The sequence below is a fragment of the Phallusia mammillata genome, chromosome 8 (assembly GCF_965637545.1).
Source record: "Phallusia mammillata chromosome 8, kaPhaMamm4.hap1.1, whole genome shotgun sequence".
NCBI lineage: Eukaryota > Metazoa > Chordata > Ascidiacea > Phlebobranchia > Ascidiidae > Phallusia > Phallusia mammillata.
This window is the reverse complement of record NC_137259.1, coordinates 9,836,923-9,848,684: the sequence shown is the minus strand read 5'-3', so window position 1 is coordinate 9,848,684 and position 11,762 is coordinate 9,836,923. Positions and strand designations below refer to the sequence as shown.

General features: G+C 34.3%; 2 long non-coding RNA genes across 2 annotated transcripts; both read right to left on the bottom strand.

Annotated features, from left to right (window-relative positions):
• Window positions 1–2,060: 2,060 nt before the first annotated feature.
• On the bottom strand, window positions 2,061–3,433 carry LOC145204952 (uncharacterized). Its single transcript, XR_013853564.1, has 2 exons — window positions 3,209–3,433; window positions 2,061–2,928 (listed from the first exon to the last, which is right to left on the bottom strand). It is a non-coding gene; the product is annotated as an uncharacterized LOC145204952 (long non-coding RNA).
• Window positions 3,434–9,888: 6,455 nt separating this feature from the next.
• LOC145204953 (uncharacterized) lies at window positions 9,889–11,261 on the bottom strand. Its single transcript, XR_013853565.1, has 2 exons — window positions 11,037–11,261; window positions 9,889–10,756 (listed from the first exon to the last, which is right to left on the bottom strand). It is a non-coding gene; the product is annotated as an uncharacterized LOC145204953 (long non-coding RNA).
• Window positions 11,262–11,762: the final 501 nt, after the last annotated feature.

Sequence of the window (11,762 nt, the reverse complement as noted above, 5' to 3'; positions counted from 1 at the left end):
TGCGTAAAAGTCAAATTTCAAAGTATTTTGCTATCATTTTGCTAAATTTCTCCCAACGGAGATTGTTATCACTGGATAGGGAATTTTATTCTCTACAAGAATCTGTTAATCTTTAAACAATATCATCTGCGGAGGTTGACCAATTCGACCCTTGAACATGGCCCGAATTTGACTGTTTACATCATTTGCGTAAAAGTCAAAATTCAAAGTATTTTGCTATCATTTTTCTAAATTTCTCCCAACGGAGATTGATATCACTTGATAGGGAATTTTATTCTCTACAAGAATCTGTTAATCTTTAAACAATATCATCTGCGGAGGATGACCAAATCGACCCTTGAACATGACCCGAATTTGACCGTTTACGTCATTTGCGTAAAAGTCAAAATTCAAAGTATTTTGCTATCATTTTGCTAAATTTCTCCCAACGGAGATTGTTATCACTGGATAGGGAATTTTATTCTCTACAAGAATCTGTTAATCTTTAAACAATATCATCTGCGGAGGATGACCAAATCGACCCTTGAACATGACCCGAATTTGACCGTTTACGTCATTTGCGTAAAAGTCAAATTTCAAAGTATTTTGCTATCATTTTGCTACATTTCTCCCAACGGAGATTGATATCACTGGATAGGGAATTTTATTCTCTGCAAGAATCTGTTAATCTTTAAACAATATCATCTGCGGAGGTTGACCAAATCGGCACTTGAACATGGCCCGAATTTGACCATTTACGTCATTTGCGTAAAAGTCAAAATTCAAAGTATTTTGCTATCATTTTGCTACATTTCTCCCAACGGAGATTGATATCACTGGATAGGGAATTTTATTCTCTACAAGAATCTGTTAATCTTTAAACAATATCGTCTGCGGAGGTTGACCAAATCGACCCTTGAACATGGCCCGAATTTGACCGTTTGCGTCATTTGCGTAAAAGTCAAAATTCAAAGTATTTTGCTATCATTTTGCAAAATTTCTCCCAATGGAGATTGATATCACTTAATAGGGAATTTTATTCGCTACCACAAGAATCTGTTAATCTTTAAACAATATCATCTGCGGAGGTTGACCGATTCGACCCTTGAACATGGCCCGAATTTGACCGTTTACATCATTTGCGTAGAAGTCAAAATTCAAAGTATTTTGCTATCATTTTTCTAAATTTCTCCCAACGGAGATTGATATCACTTGATAGGGAATTTTATTCGCTACAAGAATCTGTTAATCTTTAAACAATATCATCTGCGGAGGTTGACCAATTCGACCCTTGAACATGGCCCGAATTTGACCGTTTACGTCATTTGCGTAAAAGTCAAAATTCAAAGTAGTTTGCTATCATTTTTCTAAATTTCTCCCAACGGAGATTGATATCACTTGATAGGGAATTTTATTCGCTACCACAAGAATCTGTTAATCTTTAAACAATATCATCTGCGGAGGTTGACCAATTCGACCCTTGAACATGGCCCGAATTTGACCGTTTACGTCATTGGCGTAAAAGTCAAAATTCAAAGTATTTTGCTATCATTTTGCAAAAATTCTCCCAATGGAGATTGATATCACTGGATTGGGAATTTTATTCTCTACCACAAGAATCTGTTAATCTTTAAACAATATCATCTGCGGAGGTTGACCAATTCGACCCTTGAACATGGCCCGAATTTGACCGTTTACATCATTTGCGTAGAAGTCAAAATTCAAAGTATTTTGCTATCATTTTTCTAAATTTCTCCCAACGGAGATTGATATCACTTGATAGGGAATTTTATTCGCTACCACAAGAATCTGTTAATCTTTAACCCTTTGAGGGACACACTTTTTTGTGCACTGCTTTTTTTAGTTCAGTCAACAAATCTTAGTTAAAATGGGTCAAAAAAAGTATTCCCCCAAAAATTTTTTTGTAATTTCTTAGTTTGTTTATTTTAGAGCATGGTACATATATGTACCAGCAACCATCTGGAGGAATTTTTTTTTGAAAATTTTTTTTTGAAAACTTTGGTGCAAATCCATTTTTATAGTAAAAAATGTACTCAAGGATCATTGTACGTAAACTCTGTTTACTAAAAATACTTGTATTCCATGTATTTGATTAGTAAATACAAAACAACAAACAAAACCTAGTCAACAGCATACAAAAATGCCAGAAAACTTGTAAATATAGAATAATGGTGCAGGTATTTTAACAATAGTTGTTGTCATAACCGGTGTAAGATTTCAGTTCAGTAAACTTAGCTTCACAAAAATATAAAGATGAAAAGGAAATGCTAGTTTTGTACGAAGAAATCATAGATAGGAAATGGTAACAGGTCACAAAAAATTAAAATACAACAAAATCAAGCACAGAAACTTATTTTTCATGATAAAGTTTGAAGCATTTCCTATCCTTTGCACAACAAAGATATGTGCCACACTGGACATACTTGTTGTTGGTTCTGTTCTGAATCTTTTGACATGTGCAAAGCTTACACCTTTGTATATGGTTGATCTTTTCAATTGTATTGACTTTGCTAGATCTTTTCTTGCAAATACTAGAATTGTGGCCCTTGAAATTTGATCACATGTTCATCAACAGAAGAAAATAGGACTGATAGAAATGATGAATTAAAATGCTGTAGTACTGGCCTAATTTTAAAAGCCCTATCATACATTGGATCATTTCTCGGTTTCATATTTTCATTGTTGTTGAAGTTCAACTTGCTACAGATCTCTTCTAATCACTAGGACTTTGCTTTTTTGCTACCGTACAATCATGTATTGAACTGGCAGCAACAATTTAGAATCTGTTAGTAGAACCTTAACATCTTCTGCATCTAAACCAAGGTCATCTTCAGTGTCGCTAGCATCAGCAAACAAAATTTCCGCCACAATGCTATATGTCAGTGGAAAAATTAACTTTTTGTTCCTGTCACTTTTGTTCTGAAATGTCTTAAAATAAAAATAAAAAATACTAAAAACCTTAAATGTGCTGTTTTGTAGTTCTAATTGGACATAAAAAACAAACAACGGCATTTTTCAACAAAACTGAAAATTTTCGACTTTTTTCCCCAAATGGACAGTGGTACATATATGTACCATAACATGTATGTCCAAAATTTTTCCATTTTTACTTGGGTTTTATTTTTTAAAACTAGTAAATATTGATAACCAACACATAAACAATAAAAAACGTTATCAGTCACTTGTTTTTATGTTTTTGTATACTTACCAGTAAGTGAAACAACTATGCCCTTGAGAATGACCGAAAACTGGCTACTTTAAGGCACAAAAACAGCTGATCTGAAGGTGGCAAGTGCAAAAAAATCATCGAAATATAAACATTAAACCCAAATTGAGAGGTTGTGTGAAAATTATATCGATCGAACAACAAATTAATTTTCTACGACGCTTCAAAGTTGTGGTACATATATGTACCAGTAACCCTCAAAGGGTTAAACAATATCATCTGCGGAGGTTGACCAAATCGACCCTTGAACATGGCCCGAATTTGATCGTTTACGTCATTTGCGTAAAAGTCAAAATTCAAAGTATTTTGCTATCATTTTGCTAAATTTCTCCCAACGGAAATTGTTATCACTGGATAGGGAATTTTATTCTCTACAAGAATCTGTTAATCTTTAAACAATATCATCTGCGGAGGTTGACCAATTCGACCCTTGAACATGGCCCGAATTTGACTGTTTACATCATTTGCGTAAAAGTCAAAATTCAAAGTATTTTGCTATCATTTTTCTAAATTTCTCCCAACGGAGATTGATATCACTTGATAGGGAATTTTATTCTCTACCACAAGAATCTGTTAATCTTTAAACAATATCATCTGCGGAGGATGACCAAATCGACCCTTGAACATGACCCGAATTTGACCGTTTACATCATTTGCGTAAAAGTCAAAATTCAAAGTATTTTGCTATCATTTTTCTAAATTTCTCCCAACGGAGATTGATATCACTTGATAGGGAATTTTATTCTCTACCACAAGAATCTGTTAATCTTTAAACAATATCATCTGCGGAGGATGACCAAATCGACCCTTGAACATGACCCGAATTTGACCGTTTACATCATTTGCGTAAAAGTCAAAATTCAAAGTATTTTGCTATCATTTTTCTAAATTTCTCCCAACGGAGATTGATATCACTTGATAGGGAATTTTATTCTCTACAAGAATCTGTTAATCTTTAAACAATATCATCTGCGGAGGTTGACCAAATCGACCCTTGAACATGGCCCGAATTTGACCGTTTGCGTCATTTGCGTAAAAGTCAAAATTCAAAGTATTTTGCTATCATTTTGCAAAAATTCTCCCAATGGAGATTGATATCACTGGATTGGGAATTTTATTCTCTACCACAAGAATCTGTTAATCTTTAAACAATATCATCTGCGGAGGTTGACCAATTCGACCCTTGAACATGGCCCGAATTTGACCGTTTACATCATTTGCGTAGAAGTCAAAATTCAAAGTATTTTGCTATCATTTTTCTAAATTTCTCCCAACGGAGATTGATATCACTTGATAGGGAATTTTATTCTCTACCACAAGAATCTGTTAATCTTTAAACAATATCATCTGCGGAGGATGACCAATTCGACCCTTGAACATGACCCGAATTTGACCGTTTACATCATTTGCGTAAAAGTCAAAATTCAAAGTATTTTGCTATCATTTTTCTAAATTTCTCCCAACGGAGATTGATATCACTTGATAGGGAATTTTATTCTCTACCACAAGAATCTGTTAATCTTTAAACAATATCATCTGCGGAGGATGACCAAATCGACCCTTGAACATGACCCGAATTTGACCGTTTACATCATTTGCGTAAAAGTCAAAATTCAAAGTATTTTGCTATCATTTTTCTAAATTTCTCCCAACGGAGATTGATATCACTTGATAGGGAATTTTATTCTCTACAAGAATCTGTTAATCTTTAAACAATATCATCTGCGGAGGTTGACCAAATCGACCCTTGAACATGGCCCGAATTTGACCGTTTGCGTCATTTGCGTAAAAGTCAAAATTCAAAGTATTTTGCTATCATTTTGCAAAAATTCTCCCAATGGAGATTGATATCACTGGATTGGGAATTTTATTCTCTACCACAAGAATCTGTTAATCTTTAAACAATATCATCTGCGGAGGTTGACCAATTCGACCCTTGAACATGGCCCGAATTTGACCGTTTACATCATTTGCGTAGAAGTCAAAATTCAAAGTATTTTGCTATCATTTTTCTAAATTTCTCCCAACGGAGATTGATATCACTTGATAGGGAATTTTATTCGCTACCACAAGAATCTGTTAATCTTTAAACAATATCATCTGCGGAGGTTGACCAAATCGACCCTTGAACATGGCCCGAATTTGATCGTTTACGTCATTTGCGTAAAAGTCAAAATTCAAAGTATTTTGCTATCATTTTGCTAAATTTCTCCCAACGTAAATTGTTATCACTGGATAGGGAATTTTATTCTCTACAAGAATCTGTTAATCTTTAAACAATATCATCTGCGGAGGTTGACCAATTCGACCCTTGAACATGGCCCGAATTTGACTGTTTACATCATTTGCGTAAAAGTCAAAATTCAAAGTATTTTGCTATCATTTTTCTAAATTTCTCCCAACGGAGATTGATATCACTTGATAGGGAATTTTATTCTCTACCACAAGAATCTGTTAATCTTTAAACAATATCATCTGCGGAGGATGACCAAATCGACCCTTGAACATGACCCGAATTTGACCGTTTACATCATTTGCGTAAAAGTCAAAATTCAAAGTATTTTGCTATCATTTTTCTAAATTTCTCCCAACGGAGATTGATATCACTTGATAGGGAATTTTATTCTCTACAAGAATCTGTTAATCTTTAAACAATATCATCTGCGGAGGTTGACCAAATCGACCCTTGAACATGGCCCGAATTTGACCGTTTGCGTCATTTGCGTAAAAGTCAAAATTCAAAGTATTTTGCTATCATTTTGCAAAATTTCTCCCAATGGAGATTGATATCACTTAATAGGGAATTTTATTCGCTACCACAAGAATCTGTTAATCTTTAAACAATATCATCTGCGGAGGTTGACCAATTCGACCCTTGAACATGGCCCGAATTTGACCGTTTACGTCATTTGCGTAAAAGTCAAAATTCAAAGTATTTTGCTATCATTTTGCTAAATTTCTCCCAACGGAGATTGATATCACTTGATAGGGAATTTTATTCTCTACAAGAATCTGTTAATCTTTAAACAATATCATCTGCGGAGGTTGACCAATTCGACCCTTGAACATGGCCCGAATTTGACTGTTTACATCATTTGCGTAGAAGTCAAAATTCAAAGTATTTTGCTATCATTTTTCTAAATTTCTCCCAACGGAGATTGATATCACTGGATAGGGAATTTTATTCGCTACCACAAGAATCTGTTAATCTTTAAACAATATCATCTGCGGAGGTTGACCAATTCGACCCTTGAACATGGCCCGAATTTGACCGTTTACGTCATTTGCGTAAAAGTCAAAATTCAAAGTATTTTGCTATCATTTTGCTACATTTCTCCCAACGGAGATTGATATCACTGGATAGGGAATTTTATTCTCTACAAGAATCTGTTAATCTTTAAACAATATCGTCTGCGGAGGTTGACCAAATCGACCCTTGAACATGGCCCGAATTTGACCGTTTGCGTCATTTGCGTAAAAGTCAAAATTCAAAGTATTTTGCTATCATTTTGCAAAATTTCTCCCAATGGAGATTGATATCACTTAATAGGGAATTTTATTCGCTACCACAAGAATCTGTTAATCTTTAAACAATATCATCTGCGGAGGTTGACCGATTCGACCCTTGAACATGGCCCGAATTTGACCGTTTACATCATTTGCGTAGAAGTCAAAATTCAAAGTATTTTGCTATCATTTCTCTAAATTTCTCCCAACGGAGATTGATATCACTTGATAGGGAATTTTATTCGCTACCACAAGAATCTGTTAATCTTTAAACAATATCATCTGCGGAGGTTGACCAATTCGACCCTTGAACATGGCCCGAATTTGACCGTTTACGTCATTTGCGTAAAAGTCAAAATTCAAAGTATTTTGCTATCATTTTTCTAAATTTCTCCCAACGGAGATTGATATCACTTGATAGGGAATTTTATTCTCTACAAGAATCTGTTAATCTTTAAACAATATCATCTGCGGAGGTTGACCAATTCGACCCTTGAACATGGCCCGAATTTGACTGTTTACATCATTTGCGTAGAAGTCAAAATTCAAAGTATTTTGCTATCATTTTTCTAAATTTCTCCCAACGGAGATTGATATCACTTGATAGGGAATTTTATTCGCTACCACAAGAATCTGTTAATCTTTAAACAATATCATCTGCGGAGGTTGACCAATTCGACCCTTGAACATGGCCCGAATTTGACCGTTTACGTCATTGGCGTAAAAGTCAAAATTCAAAGTATTTTGCTATCATTTTGCAAAAATTCTCCCAATGGAGATTGATATCACTGGATTGGGAATTTTATTCTCTACCACAAGAATCTGTTAATCTTTAAACAATATCATCTGCGGAGGTTGACCAATTCGACCCTTGAACATGGCCCGAATTTGACCGTTTACATCATTTGCGTAGAAGTCAAAATTCAAAGTATTTTGCTATCATTTTTCTAAATTTCTCCCAACGGAGATTGATATCACTTGATAGGGAATTTTATTCGCTACCACAAGAATCTGTTAATCTTTAAACAATATCATCTGCGGAGGTTGACCAAATCGACCCTTGAACATGGCCCGAATTTGATCGTTTACGTCATTTGCGTAAAAGTCAAAATTCAAAGTATTTTGCTATCATTTTGCTAAATTTCTCCCAACGGAAATTGTTATCACTGGATAGGGAATTTTATTCTCTACAAGAATCTGTTAATCTTTAAACAATATCATCTGCGGAGGTTGACCAATTCGACCCTTGAACATGGCCCGAATTTGACTGTTTACATCATTTGCGTAAAAGTCAAAATTCAAAGTATTTTGCTATCATTTTTCTAAATTTCTCCCAACGGAGATTGATATCACTTGATAGGGAATTTTATTCTCTACAAGAATCTGTTAATCTTTAAACAATATCATCTGCGGAGGATGACCAAATCGACCCTTGAACATGACCCGAATTTGACCGTTTACGTCATTTGCGTAAAAGTCAAATTTCAAAGTATTTTGCTATCATTTTGCTACATTTCTCCCAACGGAGATTGATATCACTGGATAGGGAATTTTATTCTCTGCAAGAATCTGTTAATCTTTAAACAATATCATCTGCGGAGGTTGACCAAATCGGCACTTGAACATGGCCCGAATTTGACCATTTACGTCATTTGCGTAAAAGTCAAAATTCAAAGTATTTTGCTATCATTTTGCTACATTTCTCCCAACGGAGATTGATATCACTGGATAGGGAATTTTATTCTCTACAAGAATCTGTTAATCTTTAAACAATATCGTCTGCGGAGGTTGACCAAATCGACCCTTGAACATGGCCCGAATTTGACCGTTTGCGTCATTTGCGTAAAAGTCAAAATTCAAAGTATTTTGCTATCATTTTGCAAAATTTCTCCCAATGGAGATTGATATCACTTAATAGGGAATTTTATTCGCTACCACAAGAATCTGTTAATCTTTAAACAATATCATCTGCGGAGGTTGACCGATTCGACCCTTGAACATGGCCCGAATTTGACCGTTTACATCATTTGCGTAGAAGTCAAAATTCAAAGTATTTTGCTATCATTTTTCTAAATTTCTCCCAACGGAGATTGATATCACTTGATAGGGAATTTTATTCGCTACAAGAATCTGTTAATCTTTAAACAATATCATCTGCGGAGGTTGACCAATTCGACCCTTGAACATGGCCCGAATTTGACCGTTTACGTCATTTGCGTAAAAGTCAAAATTCAAAGTAGTTTGCTATCATTTTTCTAAATTTCTCCCAACGGAGATTGATATCACTTGATAGGGAATTTTATTCTCTACAAGAATCTGTTAATCTTTAAACAATATCATCTGCGGAGGTTGACCAATTCGACCCTTGAACATGGCCCGAATTTGACTGTTTACATCATTTGCGTAGAAGTCAAAATTCAAAGTATTTTGCTATCATTTTTCTAAATTTCTCCCAACGGAGATTGATATCACTTGATAGGGAATTTTATTCGCTACCACAAGAATCTGTTAATCTTTAAACAATATCATCTGCGGAGGTTGACCAATTCGACCCTTGAACATGGCCCGAATTTGACCGTTTACGTCATTGGCGTAAAAGTCAAAATTCAAAGTATTTTGCTATCATTTTGCAAAAATTCTCCCAATGGAGATTGATATCACTGGATTGGGAATTTTATTCTCTACCACAAGAATCTGTTAATCTTTAAACAATATCATCTGCGGAGGTTGACCAATTCGACCCTTGAACATGGCCCGAATTTGACCGTTTACATCATTTGCGTAGAAGTCAAAATTCAAAGTATTTTGCTATCATTTTTCTAAATTTCTCCCAACGGAGATTGATATCACTTGATAGGGAATTTTATTCGCTACCACAAGAATCTGTTAATCTTTAACCCTTTGAGGGACACACTTTTTTGTGCACTGCTTTTTTTAGTTCAGTCAACAAATCTTAGTTAAAATGGGTCAAAAAAAGTATTCCCCCAAAAATTTTTTTGTAATTTCTTAGTTTGTTTATTTTAGAGCATGGTACATATATGTACCAGCAACCATCTGGAGGAATTTTTTTTTGAAAATTTTTTTTTGAAAACTTTGGTGCAAATCCATTTTTATAGTAAAAAATGTACTCAAGGATCATTGTACGTAAACTCTGTTTACTAAAAATACTTGTATTCCATGTATTTGATTAGTAAATACAAAACAACAAACAAAACCTAGTCAACAGCATACAAAAATGCCAGAAAACTTGTAAATATAGAATAATGGTGCAGGTATTTTAACAATAGTTGTTGTCATAACCGGTGTAAGATTTCAGTTCAGTAAACTTAGCTTCACAAAAATATAAAGATGAAAAGGAAATGCTAGTTTTGTACGAAGAAATCATAGATAGGAAATGGTAACAGGTCACAAAAAATTAAAATACAACAAAATCAAGCACAGAAACTTATTTTTCATGATAAAGTTTGAAGCATTTCCTATCCTTTGCACAACAAAGATATGTGCCACACTGGACATACTTGTTGTTGGTTCTGTTCTGAATCTTTTGACATGTGCAAAGCTTACACCTTTGTATATGGTTGATCTTTTCAATTGTATTGACTTTGCTAGATCTTTTCTTGCAAATACTAGAATTGTGGCCCTTGAAATTTGATCACATGTTCATCAACAGAAGAAAATAGGACTGATAGAAATGATGAATTAAAATGCTGTAGTACTGGCCTAATTTTAAAAGCCCTATCATACATTGGATCATTTCTCGGTTTCATATTTTCATTGTTGTTGAAGTTCAACTTGCTACAGATCTCTTCTAATCACTAGGACTTTGCTTTTTTGCTACCGTACAATCATGTATTGAACTGGCAGCAACAATTTAGAATCTGTTAGTAGAACCTTAACATCTTCTGCATCTAAACCAAGGTCATCTTCAGTGTCGCTAGCATCAGCAAACAAAATTTCCGCCACAATGCTATATGTCAGTGGAAAAATTAACTTTTTGTTCCTGTCACTTTTGTTCTGAAATGTCTTAAAATAAAAATAAAAAATACTAAAAACCTTAAATGTGCTGTTTTGTAGTTCTAATTGGACATAAAAAACAAACAACGGCATTTTTCAACAAAACTGAAAATTTTCGACTTTTTTCCCCAAATGGACAGTGGTACATATATGTACCATAACATGTATGTCCAAAATTTTTCCATTTTTACTTGGGTTTTATTTTTTAAAACTAGTAAATATTGATAACCAACACATAAACAATAAAAAACGTTATCAGTCACTTGTTTTTATGTTTTTGTATACTTACCAGTAAGTGAAACAACTATGCCCTTGAGAATGACCGAAAACTGGCTACTTTAAGGCACAAAAACAGCTGATCTGAAGGTGGCAAGTGCAAAAAAATCATCGAAATATAAACATTAAACCCAAATTGAGAGGTTGTGTGAAAATTATATCGATCGAACAACAAATTAATTTTCTACGACGCTTCAAAGTTGTGGTACATATATGTACCAGTAACCCTCAAAGGGTTAAACAATATCATCTGCGGAGGTTGACCAAATCGACCCTTGAACATGGCCCGAATTTGATCGTTTACGTCATTTGCGTAAAAGTCAAAATTCAAAGTATTTTGCTATCATTTTGCTAAATTTCTCCCAACGGAAATTGTTATCACTGGATAGGGAATTTTATTCTCTACAAGAATCTGTTAATCTTTAAACAATATCATCTGCGGAGGTTGACCAATTCGACCCTTGAACATGGCCCGAATTTGACTGTTTACATCATTTGCGTAAAAGTCAAAATTCAAAGTATTTTGCTATCATTTTTCTAAATTTCTCCCAACGGAGATTGATATCACTTGATAGGGAATTTTATTCTCTACCACAAGAATCTGTTAATCTTTAAACAATATCATCTGCGGAGGATGACCAAATCGACCCTTGAACATGACCCGAATTTGACCGTTTACATCATTTGCGTAAAAGTCAAAATTCAAAGTATTTTGCTATCATTTTTCTAAATTTCTCCC